We start from the raw sequence: 16798 nt of genomic DNA, 5'->3' as shown, positions 1-16798 counted from the left end.
CTGAAGCGCTCCAGCCCAGGTAACATCCTGATGAATCTCCTCTGCACCCTCTCCAATGCAATCACATCCCTCCGATAGTGTGGTGACCAGAACTGCACACAGTATTCCAGCTGTGGCCTAACCAGCGTTTTGTACAGCTCCATCATAACCTCCCTGCTCTTATATTCTATGCCTCAACTAATGAAGGCAAGTATCCCATATGCCTTTTTAACCACCTTACCTACCTGTCCTGCTGCCTTCAGGGATCTATGTACATGCACACCAAGGTCCCTCTGATCCTCTGTCCTTCCTAGGGTCCTACCATTCATTTCCTCACAAAATACTCCTGCGAGCCCTTTATAGGGTCCTCTTGTGGCAAGTGATTGGTACGGCCCCTTCACTGGAGGACCGCTTGGGGCACCGACATGTTCTCTCAGACCTGGATGGTGGGCCATGGGCAATGTAGGTGCTCCCAAGAACCTGGGTGTCCTTGTACACGAATCACTGAAAGTTAATGTGCAGGTACAGCAAGCAATTAGGAAAGCAAATGGTATGTTGGCCTTTATTACAAGAGGGTTTGAGTATAAGAGTAAAGACATCTTACTGCGATTATATTAGGACCCTGGAGAGACCACACCTGGAGTTTTGTGTACAGTTTTTATCTCCTTACCTAAGGAAGGATGTACTTGCCATAGAGGGAGTGCAACAAAGGTTCACCAGACTGATTCCCGGGATGGGGGGATTGTCCTATGAGGAGAGATTGAGTAGACTAGGCCTATATTCTCTAGATTTTAGGTGATCTCATTGAAACATACAAAATTCTTACAGTGCTTGACAGGGTAGATGCAGGGAGGATGTTTCCCCTGGCTGGGGAGTCTAGAACCAGGGGTCACAGTCTCAGGATAAGGGGTCGGCCATTTAGGACTGAGATGAGGAGAAATTTCTTCACTCAGAGGGTGGTGAATCTTTGGAATTCTCTACCCCAGAGGGCTGTGGAGGCTCAGTCGTTGAGTATATTCAAGGCAGAGATCGATAGTTTTTTGGACTCATGGGGAATCAAGGGATATGGGGATCGGGCAGGAAAGTGGAGTTGAGGTCGAAGATCAGCCATGATCTTATTGAATGGAGGAGCAGGCTCGAGGGGCCGAATGGCCTACTCCTGCTCCTAATTCTTATGTTCTTATGTAACAGAGAAAGAGGAGGTACATCGGGAGGTGGAGGCTAGCTGAGGACAGGCCTGGGTTTCAAGATCTGGCGCCTCCTCTTTGATTCGCTTTAGGTCCTCGCTCTGCGCTCCACTGGTCAGGGAGGGACTGCTGAGGAGAGACCTCTTCTCCAAGCCACCGGGCCTGGGTAGTTCTCTCAGGCACACCCACCAGAATAGGAAATGAGAGCAGCCAATATCGGGAAGAGGGCGTATCAGGGAGAGTGGAAGTGGGGGGGGAGGGGAGGAAGAGAACTCAAGGGAGAGTGAGGCGTTGGAGAAGGCATACCAGGGAGGGGAGTGTGGTTGGATGGCGGGCGGGGGGAAAGAGAGAAGGAGAAAGCAGACCAGGGAAAAGAGGAGGGTGTTGGGATCTGGGTAGAGGGTGATCTGATCACTGGGAATAGTGGGAGCAGGGCATGGGGGAAGAGTGCATGGGGTGAGGGGGAAGAGGGCACTGGGGGAGGGCATGGGGAGAGGGCACTGGGGGAAGAGGGCACTGGGGGAGGGGAGCAGGGCGTGAGGAGAGAGGGAGCAGGGCATGGGGAGAGGGGGAGCAGGACATGGGGAGAGGGGGAGCAGGGCATGGGGAGAGGGGGAGCAGGGCATGGGGAGAGGGAGAGCAGGGCATGGGGAGAGGGAGAGCGGGGCATGGGGAGAGGGAGAGCGGGGCATGGGGAGAGGGAGAGCGGGGCATGGGGAGAGAGGGAGCAGTGCATGGGGAGAGGGAGAGCAGGGCATGGGGAGAGGGGGAGCAGGGCATGGGAGAGGGGGAGCAGGGCATGGGGAGAGGGGGAGCAGGGCATGGGGAGAGGGGGAGCAGGGCATGGGGAGAGGGAGAGCAGGGCATGGGGAGAGAGGGAGCAGTGCATGGGGAGAGAGGGAGCAGGGCATGGGGAGAGAGGGAGCAGGGCATGGGGAGAGGGGGAGCAGGGCATGGGAGAGAGGGAGCAGGGCATGGGGAGAGGGGGGGAGCAGGGCATGGGGAGAGAGGGAGCAGGGCATGGGGGAGAGGGAGCAGGGCCCTGGGGAGAGGGGGAGCAGGGCATGGGGAGAGGAGAGCAGGGCATGGGGAGAGGGAGAGCGGGGCATGGGGAGAGGGAGAGCAGGGCATGGGGAGAGGGAGAGCGGGGCATGGGGAGACGGGGAGCAGGGCATGGAGAGACGGGAGCAGGGCATGGGGAGAGGGGGGGAGCAGGGCATGGGGAGAGAGGGAGCAGGGCATGGGGGAGAGGGAGCAGGGCCCTGGGGAGAGGGGGAGCAGGGCATGGGGAGAGGGAGAGCAGGGCATGGGGAGAGGGAGAGCGGGGCATGGGGAGAGGGAGAGCAGGGCATGGGGAGAGGGAGAGCGGGGCATGGGGAGAGGGAGAGCAGTGCATGGGGAGAGAGGGAGCAGGGCATGGGGAGAGGGGGAGCAGGGCATGGGGAGAGGGGGAGCAGGGCATGGGGAGAGGGAGAGCGGGGCATGGGGAGAGGGAGAGCTGTGCATGGGGAGAGAGGGAGCAGGGCATGGGGAGAGAGGGAGCAGGGCATGGGGAGAGGGGGAGCAGGGCATGGGGAGAGGGGGAGCAGGGCATGGGGAGAGAGGGAGCAGGGCATGGGGAGAGGGGGAGCAGGGCATGGGGAGAGGGAGAGCAGTGCATGGGGAGAGAGGGAGCAGGGCATGGGGAGAGAGGGAGCAGGGCATGGGGAGAGGGGGAGCAGGGCATGGGGAGAGGGGGAGCAGGGCATGGGGAGAGGGGGAGCAGGGCATGGGGAGAGAGGGAGCAGTGCATGGGGAGAGAGGGAGCAGGGCATGGGGAGAGAGGGAGCAGGGCATGGGGAGAGAGGGAGCAGGGCATGGGGAGAGAGGGAGCAGGGCATGGGGAGAGGGGGAGCAGGGCATGGGGAGAGGGGGAGCAGGGCATGGGGAGAGAGGGAGAGCAGTGCATGGGGAGAGAGGGAGCAGGGCATGGGGAGAGAGAGGGAGCAGGGCATGGGGAGAGAGGGAGCAGGGCACTGGGGAGAGAGAGGGAGCAGGGCACTGGGGAGAGAGAGGGAGCAGGGCACTGGGGAGAGAGAGCAGGGCACTGGGGAGAGAGAGGGAGCAGGGCACTGGGGAGAGAGGGAGCAGGGCACTGGGGAGAGAGGGAGCAGGGCACTGGGGAGAGCGGGAACAGGGCACTGGGGAGAGAGAGGGAGCAGGGCACTGGGGAGAGAGGGAGCAGGGCACTGGGGAGAGAGGGAGCAGGGCACTGGGGAGAGAGGGAGCAGGGCACTGGGGAGAGAGAGGGAGCAGGGCACTGGGGAGAGAGAGGGAGCAGGGCACTGGGGAGAGAGGGAGCAGGGCACTGGGGAGAGAGGGAGCGGGGCACTGGGGAGAGAGGGAGCAGGGCACTGGGGAGAGAGGGAGCAGGGCACTGGGGAGAGAGGGAGCAGGGCACTGGGCAGAGAGGGAGCAGGGCACTGGGGAGAGAGAGGGAGCAGGGCACTGGGGAGAGAGGGAGCGGGGCACTGGGGAGAGAGGGAGCAGGGCACTGGGGAGAGAGGGAGCAGGGCACTGGGGAGAGAGGGAGCAGGGCACTGGGGAGAGAGAGGGAGCAGGGCACTGGGGAGAGAGCGGGAGCAGGGCACTGGGGAGAGAGGGGGAGCAGGGCATGGGGAGAGAGAGGGAGCAGGGCATGGGGAGAGAGCAGGAGCAGGGCACTGGGGAGAGAGGGGGAGCAGGGCATGGGGAGAGAGAGGGAGCAGGGCATGGGGAGAGAGGGGGAGCAGGGCATGGGGAGAGAGAGGGAGCAGGGCACTGGGGAGAGAGGGAGAGCAGGGCATGGGGAGAGAGCAGGAGCAGGGCACTGGGGAGAGAGGGGGAGCAGGGCATGGGGAGAGAGAGGGAGCAGGGCACTGGGGAGAGAGCGGGAGCAGGGCACTGGGGAAAGGGGGAGCAGGGCACTGGGGAGAGGGGGAGCAGGGCATGGGGAGAGAGAGGGAGCAGGGCACTGGGGAGAGAGCGGGAGCAGGGCACTGGGGAGAGAGAGGGAGCAGGGCACTGGGGAAAGGGGGAGCAGGGCACTGGGGAGAGGGGGAGCAGGGCACTGGGGAGAGAGCAGGAGCAGGGCACTGGGGAGAGAGAGGGAGCAGGACACTGGGGAGAGAGCGGGAGCAGGGCACTGGGGAGAGAGCGGGAGCAGGGCACTGGGGAGAGAGAGGGAGCAGGGCACTGGGGAGAGAGCGGGAGCAGGGCACTGGGGAGAGGGGGAGCAGGGCACTGGGGAGAGAGCGGGAGCAGGGCACTGGGGAGAGAGAGGGAGCAGGGCACTGGGGAGAGAGCGGGAGCAGGGCACTGGGGAGAGAGAGGGAGCAGGGCACTGGGGAGAGAGCGGGAGCAGGGCACTGGGGAGAGAGCGGGAGCAGGGCACTGGGGAGAGAGAGGGAGCAGGGCACTGGGGAGAGAGCGGGAGCAGGGCACTGGGGAGAGGGGGAGCAGGGCACTGGGGAGAGAGCGGGAGCAGGGCACTGGGGAGAGAGAGGGAGCAGGGCACTGGGGAGAGAGCGGGAGCAGGGCACTGGGGAGAGAGAGGGAGCAGGGCACTGGGGAGAGAGCGGGAGCAGGGCACTGGGGAGAGAGAGGGAGCAGGGCACTGGGGAGAGGGGGAGCAGGGCATGGGGAGAGAGAGGGAGCAGGGCACTGGGGAGAGAGAGGGAGCAGGGCACTGGGGAAAGGGGGAGCAGGGCACTGGGGAGAGAGGGAGCAGGGCATGGGGAGAGAGAGGGAGCAGGGCACTGGGGAAAGGGGGAGCAGGGCACTGGGGAGAGAGGGAGCAGGGCATGGGGAGAGGGGGAGCAGGGCACTGGGGAGAGAGCGGGAGCAGGGCACTGGGGAGAGAGCGGGAGCAGGGCACTGGGGAGAGAGAGGGAGCAGGGCACTGGGGAGAGGGGGAGCAGGGCATGGGGAGAGAGAGGGAGCAGGGCACTGGGGAGAGAGAGGGAGCAGGGCACTGGGGAAAGGGGGAGCAGGGCACTGGGGAGAGAGGGAGCAGGGCATGGGGAGAGAGAGGGAGCAGGGCACTGGGGAGAGAGGGAGCAGGGCACTGGGGAGAGAGCGGGAGCAGGGCACTGGGGAGAGAGGGAGCAGGGCACTGGGGAGAGAGCGGGAGCAGGGCACTGGGGAGAGAGGGAGCAGGGCACTGGGGAGAGGGGGAGCAGGGCACTGGGGAGAGAGGGAGCAGGGCACTGGGGAGAGAGGGAGCAGGGCACTGGGGAGAGAGGGAGCAGGGCACTGGGGAGAGAGGGAGCAGGGCACTGGGGAGAGAGGGAGCAGGGCACTGGGGAGAGAGAGGGAGCAGGGCACTGGGGAGAGGGGGAGCAGGGCACTGGGGAGAGAGGGAGCAGGGCACTGGGGAGAGAGAGGGAGCAGGGCACTGGGGAGAGAGGGAGCAGGGCACTGGGGAGAGAGGGAGCAGGGCACTGGGGAGAGAGAGGGAGCAGGGCACTGGGGAGAGGGGGAGCAGGGCACTGGGGAGAGAGAGGGAGCAGGGCACTGGGGAGAGAGGGAGCAGGGCACTGGGGAGAGAGAGGGAGCAGGGCACTGGGGAGAGGGGGAGCAGGGCACTGGGGAGAGGGGGAGCAGGGCACTGGGGAGAGAGAGGGAGCAGGGCACTGGGGAGAGAGAGGGAGCAGGGCACTGGGGAGAGAGGGAGCAGGGCACTGGGGAGAGGGGGAGCAGGGCACTGGGGAGAGCGGGAGCAGGGCACTGGGGAGAGGGGGAGCAGGGCACTGGAGAGAGAGGGAGCAGGGCACTGGGGAGAGAGCGGGAGCAGGGCACTGGGGAGAGCGGGAGCAGGGCACTGGGGAAAAGGGGGAGCAGGGCACTGGGGAAAAGGGGGAGCAGGACATGGGGAGAGGGGGAGCAGGGCATGGGGAGAGGGGGAGCAGGGCATGGGGAGAGGGAGAGCAGGGCATGGGGAGAGGGAGAGCGGGGCATGGGGAGAGGGAGAGCGGGGCATGGGGAGAGAGGGAGCAGTGCATGGGGAGAGGGAGAGCAGGGCATGGGGAGAGGGGGAGCAGGGCATGGGGAGAGGGGGAGCAGGGCATGGGGAGAGGGGGAGCAGGGCATGGGGAGAGGGAGAGCAGGGCATGGGGAGAGAGGGAGCAGTGCATGGGGAGAGAGGGAGCAGGGCATGGGGAGAGAGGGAGCAGGGCATGGGGAGAGGGGGAGCAGGGCATGGGGAGAGAGGGAGCAGGGCATGGGGAGAGAGGGAGCAGGGCATGGGGAGAGGGGGAGCAGGGCATGGGGAGACGGGGAGCAGGGCATGGGGAGAGGGGGGGAGCAGGGCATGGGGAGAGAGGGAGCAGGGCATGGGGGAGAGGGAGCAGGGCCCTGGGGAGAGGGGGAGCAGGGCATGGGGAGAGGGAGAGCAGGGCATGGGGAGAGGGAGAGCGGGGCATGGGGAGAGGGAGAGCAGGGCATGGGGAGAGGGAGAGCGGGGCATGGGGAGAGGGAGAGCAGTGCATGGGGAGAGAGGGAGCAGGGCATGGGGAGAGGGGGAGCAGGGCATGGGGAGAGGGAGAGCGGGGCATGGGGAGAGGGAGAGCAGGGCATGGGGAGAGAGGGAGCAGGGCATGGGGAGAGGGGGAGCAGGGCATGGGGAGAGGGAGAGCAGTGCATGGGGAGAGAGGGAGCAGGGCATGGGGAGAGAGGGAGCAGGGCATGGGGAGAGGGAGAGCAGTGCATGGGGAGAGAGGGAGCAGGGCATGGGGAGAGAGGGAGCAGGGCATGGGGAGAGGGGGAGCAGGGCATGGGGAGAGAGGGAGCAGGGCATGGGGAGAGGGGGAGCAGGGCATGGGGAGAGAGGGAGCAGGGCATGGGGAGAGGGGGAGCAGGGCATGGGGAGAGGGGGAGCAGGGCATGGGGAGAGAGGGAGCAGTGCATGGGGAGAGAGGGAGCAGGGCATGGGGAGAGAGGGAGCAGGGCATGGGGAGAGAGGGAGCAGGGCATGGGGAGAGGGGGAGCAGGGCATGGGGAGAGGGGGAGCAGGGCATGGGGAGAGGGGGAGCAGGGCATGGGGAGAGAGGGAGAGCAGTGCATGGGGAGAGAGGGAGCAGGGCATGGGGAGAGAGAGGGAGCAGGGCATGGGGAGAGAGGGAGCAGGGCACTGGGGAGAGAGAGGGAGCAGGGCACTGGGAGAGAGAGGGAGCAGGGCACTGGGGAGAGAGAGCAGGGCACAGGGGAGAGAGAGGGAGCAGGGCACTGGGGAGAGAGGGAGCAGGGCACTGGGGAGAGAGGGAGCAGGGCACTGGGGAGAGCGGGAACAGGGCACTGGGGAGAGAGAGGGAGCAGGGCACTGGGGAGAGAGGGAGCAGGGCACTGGGGAGAGAGGGAGCAGGGCACTGGGGAGAGAGGGAGCAGGGCACTGGGGAGAGAGAGGGAGCAGGGCACTGGGGAGAGAGAGGGAGCAGGGCACTGGGGAGAGAGGGAGCAGGGCACTGGGGAGAGAGGGAGCGGGGCACTGGGGAGAGAGGGAGCAGGGCACTGGGGAGAGAGGGAGCAGGGCACTGGGGAGAGAGGGAGCAGGGCACTGGGCAGAGAGGGAGCAGGGCACTGGGGAGAGAGAGGGAGCAGGGCACTGGGGAGAGAGGGAGCGGGGCACTGGGGAGAGAGGGAGCAGGGCACTGGGGAGAGAGGGAGCAGGGCACTGGGGAGAGAGGGAGCAGGGCACTGGGGAGAGAGAGGGAGCAGGGCACTGGGGAGAGAGCGGGAGCAGGGCACTGGGGAGAGAGGGGGAGCAGGGCATGGGGAGAGAGAGGGAGCAGGGCATGGGGAGAGAGCAGGAGCAGGGCACTGGGGAGAGAGGGGGAGCAGGGCATGGGGAGAGAGAGGGAGCAGGGCATGGGGAGAGAGGGGGAGCAGGGCATGGGGAGAGAGCAGGAGCAGGGCACTGGGGAGAGAGGGGGAGCAGGGCATGGGGAGAGAGAGGGAGCAGGGCACTGGGGAGAGAGCGGGAGCAGGGCACTGGGGAAAGGGGGAGCAGGGCACTGGGGAGAGGGGGAGCAGGGCATGGGGAGAGAGAGGGAGCAGGGCACTGGGGAGAGAGCGGGAGCAGGGCACTGGGGAGAGAGAGGGAGCAGGGCACTGGGGAAAGGGGGAGCAGGGCACTGGGGAGAGGGGGAGCAGGGCACTGGGGAGAGAGCAGGAGCAGGGCACTGGGGAGAGAGAGGGAGCAGGGCACTGGGGAGAGAGCGGGAGCAGGGCACTGGGGAGAGAGCGGGAGCAGGGCACTGGGGAGAGAGAGGGAGCAGGGCACTGGGGAGAGAGCGGGAGCAGGGCACTGGGGAGAGGGGGAGCAGGGCACTGGGGAGAGAGCGGGAGCAGGGCACTGGGGAGAGAGAGGGAGCAGGGCACTGGGGAGAGAGCGGGAGCAGGGCACTGGGGAGAGAGAGGGAGCAGGGCACTGGGGAGAGAGCGGGAGCAGGGCACTGGGGAGAGAGCGGGAGCAGGGCACTGGGGAGAGAGAGGGAGCAGGGCACTGGGGAGAGAGCGGGAGCAGGGCACTGGGGAGAGGGGGAGCAGGGCACTGGGGAGAGAGCGGGAGCAGGGCACTGGGGAGAGAGAGGGAGCAGGGCACTGGGGAGAGAGCGGGAGCAGGGCACTGGGGAGAGAGAGGGAGCAGGGCACTGGGGAGAGAGCGGGAGCAGGGCACTGGGGAGAGAGAGGGAGCAGGGCACTGGGGAGAGGGGGAGCAGGGCATGGGGAGAGAGAGGGAGCAGGGCACTGGGGAGAGAGAGGGAGCAGGGCACTGGGGAAAGGGGGAGCAGGGCACTGGGGAGAGAGGGAGCAGGGCATGGGGAGAGAGAGGGAGCAGGGCACTGGGGAAAGGGGGAGCAGGGCACTGGGGAGAGAGGGAGCAGGGCATGGGGAGAGAGCGGGAGCAGGGCACTGGGGAGAGAGCGGGAGCAGGGCACTGGGGAGAGAGAGGGAGCAGGGCACTGGGGAGAGGGGGAGCAGGGCATGGGGAGAGAGAGGGAGCAGGGCACTGGGGAGAGAGAGGGAGCAGGGCACTGGGGAAAGGGGGAGCAGGGCACTGGGGAGAGAGGGAGCAGGGCATGGGGAGAGAGAGGGAGCAGGGCACTGGGGAGAGAGGGAGCAGGGCACTGGGGAGAGAGCGGGAGCAGGGCACTGGGGAGAGAGGGAGCAGGGCACTGGGGAGAGAGCGGGAGCAGGGCACTGGGGAGAGAGGGAGCAGGGCACTGGGGAGAGGGGGAGCAGGGCACTGGGGAGAGAGGGAGCAGGGCACTGGGGAGAGAGGGAGCAGGGCACTGGGGAGAGAGGGAGCAGGGCACTGGGGAGAGAGGGAGCAGGGCACTGGGGAGAGAGGGAGCAGGGCACTGGGGAGAGAGAGGGAGCAGGGCACTGGGGAGAGGGGGAGCAGGGCACTGGGGAGAGAGGGAGCAGGGCACTGGGGAGAGAGAGGGAGCAGGGCACTGGGGAGAGAGGGAGCAGGGCACTGGGGAGAGAGGGAGCAGGGCACTGGGGAGAGAGAGGGAGCAGGGCACTGGGGAGAGGGGGAGCAGGGCACTGGGGAGAGAGAGGGAGCAGGGCACTGGGGAGAGAGGGAGCAGGGCACTGGGGAGAGAGAGGGAGCAGGGCACTGGGGAGAGAGCGGGAGCAGGGCACTGGGGAAAGGGGGAGCAGGGCACTGGGGAAAGGGGGAGCAGGGCACTGGGGAGAGGGGGAGCAGGGCATGGGGAGAGAGAGGGAGCAGGGCACTGGGGAGAGGGGGAGCAGGGCACTGGGGAGAGGGGGAGCAGGGCACTGGGGAGAGAGAGGGAGCAGGGCACTGGGGAGAGAGAGGGAGCAGGGCACTGGGGAGAGAGGGAGCAGGGCACTGGGGAGAGGGGGAGCAGGGCACTGGGGAGAGCGGGAGCAGGGCACTGGGGAGAGGGGGAGCAGGGCACTGGAGAGAGAGGGAGCAGGGCACTGGGGAGAGAGCGGGAGCAGGGCACTGGGGAGAGCGGGAGCAGGGCACTGGGGAAAAGGGGGAGCAGGGCACTGGGGAAAAGGGGGAGCAGGGCATGGGGAGAGCGGGGAGTAGGGCATGGGGTGGGAGGGGAGCAGCATGGACGAGAGAGCGCAGTGTCAGAAAGTCAGCACTCCGAGAACGCAAAGCCAAGAAATGGTCTTCAACAGGCTGCCAAGTGACAGTGGAAAAATATAAATCTGTGAAGGAACTGTGCCGAGGTCAGACGGGGGACAGTTGAACGTTTTTTTGGAATGAAATTAAAGAGGAGCCTTTGAAAAAGCGCCGCTGCTGCGATAACTGGCATTTAAATGTCGGAACTTTACAATATTCATAAGATCGCTCACTGCTGGGACTGAAGCAACGGCTAATTTAACAACAAACTGTGTTTCCCAGCTAGATGCAGAACCACAGCTGACAAAACTACCCGTAGCTGAAATATTTTTGTATAAATCTGCTGCTGCGTTTCGCTCGAGCTTTTGAAAAATGTCACGCATTTTAATCTGCCTGTTGATTTTGTTTTCCTGCCTTCACAGGAGCGGTTATCAGAAAAAATTTGACACCAGTCCATACAAGGAGATGTTAGGACAGGGTTAGGTTATAAGGAGCGTCTTCAAGAAAGACAGACTCGCATTTTTATAGCGCCTTTCACCACCTCAGGACGTCCCAAAGCACTTTACAGCCAATGAAGTACTTTTTTGAAGTGTGGTCACTGTTGTAATGTAGGAAACGCGGCAGCCAATTTGCGCACAGCAAGCTCCCACAAACAGCAATGTGACGATGACCCAGATCATCTGTTTTTAGTGATGTTGATTGAGGGATAAATATTGGCCCCAGGACACTGGGGAGAACTCCCCCCTGCTTGTCTTCGGTCATGGGATCTTTTGGGCTCGATTTTCATCGGGATTGGAGGCGTGTGGGGGGTTAAAATTGCAAAAACTGGCGGGCAGGCCCAACCCCGCCTCCATCCCGCCTCCAAGCAATTTTCGTTAAATCGTGTCTACTGGTCCCGTCTCCGTCCCGCCTCCAAGAGGCGGGATAGGCCGTTAAGGCCCTTAACAAGCACTAAATTGCCTCTATAATGCCATTTTGATAGGCCTTGGTGATTTTAACCCTTTTCCGACGTGAAGCACGCCTGTTCTGAAAGACGACGGTGAAACCTGGCGGGAGCACTATTGGATTGCTGACTACCAGCTGCAGCTCAACCATTAAAGAGGAGATTTGATCAGCCATCATTTGTAGGTGGCAGGACTTTGTTGTCTCGGGTCTGGGGGAACTTTTAGAAGGCATAACCACAGCTGTGGAAGTTTGGAGCCTGACACCCATCTCCAGTGTGACCGCCTGGGAAACCCCTCTCGCCACCTTCACTGAGCACTTCCTCAACTGAGGCATATACCAAGTAATCCTAAGCCCTCAATGTGGAAGTCCCATTCATGAAATGACACACGCCACAACTACAGCAGTAGTCATCAGATTTTTTATTTACAGTAATCATCTGATGGCTTTTTAACATAAAACATCAAATTTCACCCAAGTGACTACCCTTGTGACTATTTGTGCAGTATCTTACTCTTCCGCGTGCTCCTACGTAGTGCTTCCCCTGTGGCTTCAGCAGATGTGGAGGCCCCTTGCTCACTTTCTTGCTACTCCTGTCTCGACACCTTTGGCGGGCGTCCTCTGGGGTTGCGAACCTGTGAGGACTCGCCAACAGTCTGCTGCTCCTGTGGCTGTGCAGGGGTTGAGACGCCGATCTCAGATGGGTGTGGACTCTGGTGGGGCTCTGACCGAGGGCTCTGCAGTGGCATGGAAGTGTGAGCACTTGGAGAGGAGCCCCCACTTCCTTGATGTCTGCCACCAACTTCCCTCTCATGGATCAGGTCCCCCTCAGCGCTTGCAAGCGGCTTGAGAGCACCTTGCTGCACATCAGGGGGGTCATGGGGACCCGTATCTGCACTGGCAGTCCTACTCAAAAGGACTTCCATGAAGGTCTGGTTTCTCTGTTCAATAGATGACCATCACTCCTCCAGAAATGTCATTCTATTCAGAACACTCACCATGTTTTCTGCACTCTGGTGACTTATCACCTCCATGGAGGTTGCCATCCTTTCCATGGTGATGCGTTCATGCGCCAATGACTCCACAAAGGCTCTGCTCATGTTTGCAATGGACTCCTCCATTCGCTCCACACTCGCAGCAACCCTGGAGACAAAACCTGCCAGAGACTCCTGCACCTGTTCCTGGAGTTCCAGCACCGCTGATCTTATGGATGGACCCAGAGGCAGCAGGTCGACATGTAGCTGAGCCAAGCTGGCAGAGTCCTGCGCCCTCCGACTAGGACTCTCCACTGTTGTCCCTGTCTCCACAATCTGCTGATACTCACTTGTGAGCTGTGATACACCAGGTGACAACACTATTCTATCTCGCGATGGACCCACCGAGGTGTGAGTGTCTGCGCTGGTGCTTGGTGCGCTGAATTCTGCTGACACTGCGCCCTCCGAGGTTGCAGCTTCCTCTGAGGAGTCTGGATGCTCAGGCTCTTCCTCCTGGACAGTGGGGACGGGGGCTCTCGATGGTCCTGTGGGGGAGTAAAGGAAAGAGTCAGAGATGTGATGCCAAGGTTACATGCACATTGCATATTGCAGATGATCATAAGTCCATCTGTTAGAGCTTCAGAATCATTATCAGCGACTCATGCAATGTCATTGAGAGAGATGTAAAACTATTCTGTCACCAGCTTGCTGTGATGCACCCATCTGTCCGTCCCCCACTTGTGCATCGTCCCCCACTCCCATGATCTCCAGGACTGCATCCTCCCAGGGGGTGAGCTGGGCTACTGAGGGTCGCCCTCCTCCTGTCCTTGCTCTTTCTCGCTTATTGTGAGCTCTCTTTTCCTGCAATGAGGGAGACAAGTGGAGGTTGAGTGATAATGAAGGAGTGAGTGTAGAGAATCCATAGCATAGCTGCTTAGAAGGAGACAAAGATGGAGTGAGGTGGCAAGACCAAGGGCCCTCCCTGTGTGTTGTCAGTTGTTTTCATAGCATCACAGTGATAGGGAGTGTGAGGGCTGCATAGTCGAATAGTTAGGTGAATGTGACCATAGAGAGAGAGGGAATGGGTAAGGGTGCATGGATGGCAGTGTCAAGTGGGATGTGGAGGAAGAGATTGCTAAAGCTGAGTGCTGGTGAGGAAAGGCAATGGGGATCAGATTGAGGGTGATGGGAAATTCATGCTCACTTTTCCAGTGTGCATGGAACCTGCACTGAAGCCAGGTTCTGCGGGTTACTGATAAGGAGTTGACCTCCTCTGCCACCTGGATCCACACAGCCTTGGTCTGCTGGGGAGGCTTCTTCCTCCCTGAAGGAGGGAAGAGCACCTCTTTATGAGCTCTTGCTCCCTCTACTAAAGCCTGCAGGGCAACGTCATCGAAGCGGGGTGCAGACCTAGGTCTCTGGCTGGCCATTCTTCCTGCAGGTGCCTCTCACTGCAAAGGCCAAAAGGTTGGCAGCCTGCAGAAGAAGCAAGGCTTGTTGCAGACCTTAAATGCAGCAGCAATGATGACGTCATCGGAGGCGACTTTCAGACTGGAAAAACTCATTGGCCATGGGTTCCCACACGTTGGAACTCAATTGGCCAATTAAGTTAAAATGGCATCATTCTCCCACATCGATTTAGAATCGGGTGGGCAACACGAAATGCGGATTACACAACCCCAGCCCGCCCCAGTATCAAAATCCAGCCCTTTATGTCCACCTGAGAGGGCAGACGGGGCCTCGGCTTAACGTCTCATCCGAAAGGCGGCACCTCAGACAGGGCAGCACTCCCTCAGTACCGCACTGGAGTATCAGCCTGGATTATGTGCTCAAGTCTCTGGAGTGGGGCCTCGAACCCATGACCTTCTGACTCAGAGGCGAGAGAGGGTGCGACCCACTGAGCCACAGCTGACACAGGAGCGAGAGTGGCGGGGAGGTTTAGGGAGGTAATTCCAGAGATCAGGACCTAGGCAGCTGAAGGCACCAATAGCTGCCAATGGTGGAGCGAAGGAAATCGGTTGCCGGGGGTGGGGGGGGGATGCGCAAGAGGCCAGAATCTGGGGAGCGCAGAAACGTAGCACTTGACGTCCAATGAGTTGCCATGAGGTGACTTATTTGGGGCAAACCCGTGGCGGACCTTCGCGCGCACGGCAAGATCCCACACGCAGCCACGAGGCGAACGGGTTTGGCCGGGGGAGGGACGTTTGCCTTCTCTTGGCGCCGCGGGAGGAGATAGGTGACCTTGACAACCCAACTGCTTCACCCGTGCCCTTTGGGGAAGGGAACCCGCCGCCCTTGCCCAGTCTGGGCCCACACACACACACAGGACTCCAGCCCCACTCGAGGTGGCCGGCTCTTCGAAGGGACGCCTTGAAGAGGCCGAGCATAAGGCGCTGGGTTGCGCGGGCGATCGCAAGCCAAAGAGGCCGACCGCCACCTTCATCGGGGATCGAGGGATGGGCATTCAACGTGGCCCTGCCAGCGTTGCCCGCAATCCCATGGGAAAGTAGGAAAGCAGATGGTTTAACATCGGACTAGGAAGTGGAGGGGGGTGGGGCACCTCTGACAGCGCACCTTACTGGGAGTGTCGGCCTGGATTATGGGTAATGGGACTTCTGACATGAATCAGTCATTCTTGAAAGAAAGACATGAAATAATACTGAGCGGCCTGCGGGTGACGCTGTCCAGGGAGAGTATAAATACTCGGGCACGGGCCCAGCTTGCGCAGGACATTCTTAACAGGAACTAGTGAAGGACACAACTAGACCGCCATGTTGTAAAACAGTTGATTAAAGCTTTGTTTAACGCTTAGACCAAGTGCCTGGTAGTTTCCTTACGTCAACTTCAATTTCGTCTCTCGGATGAGGCCCCGTCAGCTCTTCCAGGTGGATGTGAAGGATCCCACGGCCACTATTTCAAAGACGAGCAGGGTATTTATCCCTGGTGTCCCGGGGCCAATATTTATCCCTCAATCAACATCACTAAAACAGATGATCTGCTCATGATCACATTGCTGTTTGTGGGATCTTGCTGCGCGCAAATTGGCTGCCGCGTTACCTACATCACAACAGTGACCGCACTTCAAAAAGTACTTCATTGGCTGTGAAGCGCTTTGGGACGTCCGGAGGTGGTGAAAGGCGCTATAGAAATGCAAGTTATTTTGTTGAAGGAAAGGCTTGCAAGTGTTCAGATCGTGCCACGGGATCTTTTATGCCCACCTGAGAAAGCGGCCGGGGCCTGGGTTTAACCTCTCGTCTGAAAGCCAATATCTCCAACAGTGCTGCACTCCCTCAGCACTGCACTGAAGTGTCAGCCTAGATTTTATGCTAAGTCTAGTTGCAGCCTGCCAACCTGAAAAGGACCCATTTATCCCTACTCTCTGTTTTCTGTCCGTTTTCTGTCTCTGGCAGCATGGATTGAGGATTGGTTAACGGACAGAAAACAGAGATCAGGGATAAACGGGTCTTTTACAGGTTGGCAGGCTGTAACTAGTGGGATGCCGCAAGGACCAGTGCTGGGGCCTCAGCTATTTACAATCTATATTAATGGCCTGGATGAAGGGAGCGAGTGTAATGTATCCACGTTTGCTGATGATACAAAGCTAGGTGGGACAGTAAGCAGTGAGGAGAACACAAAGGGCTCGATTTTACCAGTGTGGGCGGGCTGGGGCATGTCAGGGGGCATTCGTGTCAGTGTAGGAATTGACGAATTCCTAACTAATAACTGAGGTCGACTCAGGCGATCAAACAAACAGGTCTTTAATGTAAAACTAAACGAGCTCAAACGGTTTGTTGAGCTCGATACAGGAGAACCACGAAAACAGGTCTGTACAAGATGGAGCTTCCACGAGGACTGCTAGGGCAGTCACGTGGTTTGCGACGTGACGTCATCGCGTTTTCCCGTGCTCTTAAAGGGGCCACGCCCCGTGCATACAAACACTATATACAAAACAAAGTAATGTCTAACACAATGGTACAGGCTTAGGTTGGTGTTAGACATCGTTGTGGTAAACCACGTTCACTATCGTTAGCACTGTTCACCACTGTTCGTTATAACTGTATCACTGACCACTATTGTATCACGGTACGAGGTCGCCTCTTGCCACACTGCTATACCTGGGATGACCACTGCCGACTCCGCCTTGGCTCCACCCACCAGGCCAGGTATAAAGGTGAGCGTCTGGCTGGTATTCCTCCTGCTTGGATCGGATCACCCACGAGAGTGGGCTGTTATTTAGTCAATAAAAACCTTTAGTCACCTTCGTAACTCTTCGCCTTTTATTGGAGGAATTGATAGGTATATCAATTTTATTGACTAAATTTAATGATGTCCGACAACGAGTCACAACCGGCGGAGGAGCCACCAGCGCAGCTCCCAGGAGCACAGCCACACCAGCCAGCTTGGCTGCGAGCCCTCAGACCGCCGTACCTGGACCTGAACCCACGAGCAGCAAACTCAGCCGCAGACTTTAAACACTGGCTGGTCTGCTTCGAATCATACCTGAGAGAATCCAGCGTCCCTCAGGCATCCAAACTAAGTGTCCTGCAGGCACAACTGAGCCCGAGAGTATACACTCTCATCGAGGACATGAC

This window comes from Somniosus microcephalus, unplaced genomic scaffold, assembly GCF_052327205.1.
Source record: "Somniosus microcephalus isolate GS21.2 unplaced genomic scaffold, FLI_Smic_1.0 unresolved_chr4, whole genome shotgun sequence".
NCBI lineage: Eukaryota > Metazoa > Chordata > Chondrichthyes > Squaliformes > Somniosidae > Somniosus > Somniosus microcephalus.
This window is presented reverse-complemented; position numbering follows the sequence as displayed.